Raw genomic sequence first — 2,719 nt, forward strand, 5'->3', positions numbered from 1 at the left:
TATAAAAATACGGTTTGCTTTGCACTTTCTGTAAAGTCTTTCTAAAGGAGTGTGTGATCCTACTTTCACTCATAAATTGACATGTACAATTTGAGACTGTATTAAAGGGAAATATACGTTTTTTTAGACATGCATGTACAAGAGGTCAGCGTGCTCTGAATTTCTTTTTTTTTTTTAATTTTTTTGAATCTATTGGTGTGTGTTTAGTATTTGAAATAAACTTGTTTCTATGCATATTTTGTCAGTTTATACATAGCTGGGGGCAGACATATTTGCCCATTGCAGACTGAGTTTCCTGCTTTGCAGTGATACATGGTGATTGTGTTTTACTACTCTTTCACATAGCACATCAGTATGGGTCTGCTGGGCTACTCAAAACAATACACTTCCAATGTGGCCGATATATTATTCCAGCAGGAAGACATTATGTTTGCAATACAAAAACAGAGCTCTCCCTAGTGGCCACTCTACAAATTTCCACATTTCCTCCAATAACAAAAATAGGAAAAAGCAAACATAAATATGCAAAAGTCACACCAAAGCATACTTTATGGCAAAAACATAACTATTTAGATGCTGCCTAGTCAAACCAATAAACATCATAAATATATACCCTCAAAAACCATAAAAAAATCTATAATATACAAAGCAATAATATACAAAAAAATCAGTTCATATCCACATGTTATCTTCATGTATGCACTGACAGTAGTAATGTAGTCTCTTAGCAGTGCTGTGCTCTATTACTTCAAGTGCAATGCTGTGCTCTATTTCTTTAAATACATTGCAAGGTTGTGCTCCCCTCCAGTGATCCCACTCATTTACCGACCACTGTGGACTCTTAGATAAATATGAATCATGCACGCCTTGGATCCTGGTTTTGCTGGGGCTTGGGGTCCTCCTCAGTAGTTGTATCCTGTGTTCTGTCACTTTAATTTACAGGGACATGTATTCCTAACATGATGCATGTAAAAAGGAAGCAATAGAAGGGATCCACATAGTGCAATTCCATGTATTATTTCAAACACTTAAAATTGGTTACACTCCCTTTGTAAATAAAAATACAAACAAATTGCCAGACCAGAAGTGACGTACTGGCATGTGCTGCTCCACTGGGCGGATATGATGTCACCAGTAGCCTATCCTCCTGGGCGTCCTCAGGCTCAAAGGCTAAACCACTGGTGATTGGTAATGCTTATATACTTTAAATCCCTCTTATTAACCCACTGAATTTCCTACTTGTGACTTCCGCTTCCTCCCATGGCCATCTTGGTGGTACCTGCCCTTATATGGATTCCTTAACCTCCATATTGCTACACCCTTAGTAATACTTTATGGCATAACTGACAATATGTGCTTGCTACATACAAACCATACTTTCCCTTTAATACTTCCAAATTCGTCCCGTGTTATGACAGCAAGTCACTGAAACTATTGCTGTTCATGGAGATTTTCAATTACTAAATCATTTCTAAAAGGCAAAACTGATCTGTTTAAAAAGCCTGTTAACTAAAAAGTGTAGAAGTTACAAATTGGGGACATTTAAGGCTTGTGTTGGTCACTTGTATTGGTCTGTGAAAAGTGATCCACAGAGGAGTGCTTTCAAGAGCAGCACAGGAGTGGTCAATAGGAATTCGGGAGGCGATACCACCACCACCTGAATACCTGTTTTCGGGCCTTTTTGAATAGGAATACTACTTTGCAACCACAACTGCTCTATGAAAAGTAGCACCCCTATGCCTGCCTTGAAACGCAACTAGTCACATCTGTTCTGCTCAAAGCTTTGGTGCTAAAAAACAGGTGATCTGGGTGAATCAACATCAGATTACAAATCTTTGCCTGTATAAATGAAAAGACAAGGTCAATGAATGCTTTGCTATCCATCTGTTTAAGAGAAGTGAAAAACATACTTAAGAGTGAAGACCATATAAGAGAAGTGAAAATAATTACCCGTGATGAATACCTTGCCTAGCTGTCGCCAAGCTATTGTGGCCTGAACCCGTACCTTGTGAATTAAAAGAAAAGTCCATCTGTTCCTTGTCACTGTGAAACTCTTGCTGGCAGATGGTTACCATTGGGGTCACCCTCCTCTCTGACCTCTTTTGATCAGTTCTGCTTATCAGAAAAATAGATCTGTCTGAACATCTGGATCTGATCTGCCCTGTTCACTTTAATACAGTAATGGCTTTTAAAACAAACTGAATTTCTCTGCCCAGCCTCTGCCATAGGTGAAAGTAGGACTCTCACAATGATAAGGTGAAGCTGGAAAATCTGATTTTAAACCCAGTTTCATACTGTATTTTAGAACTGACCATATACAGTATTTAATGGTTAATTTTTTTTAAAAGAGATAACACATTGCACTGTATGTGTGTGGAACATTTATTTATGCTATCATTCAGTACAGAAATGTGTTAGATGTTGTTTTCATCTTTTGCAGCTATTAGAGCTAATAAATGTTTTTTTTTTTTTTTTTGGAAAAACAATAAAAGCATATACATTATAATTGTGCTTTAATTAAATTACATTTTTATGCCATTATGTGAGCCATGACCTTATCTTTGAAAAATACAAAACCCACTTTTATGTTCTGTTATCACAAGGGTGTAATTCAAATAGCTGCCATATGCAAAGGGAACCAGATCGAACAGGTCCAAGTTTAAGGAAAATGCACTCAAATATCACATGGAAATATGTACACTGGTATCATTTAAATAAA

The sequence above is a fragment of the Pelophylax lessonae genome (genome assembly GCF_965119305.1).
Source record: "Pelophylax lessonae genome assembly, chromosome: 4".
NCBI lineage: Eukaryota > Metazoa > Chordata > Amphibia > Anura > Ranidae > Pelophylax > Pelophylax lessonae.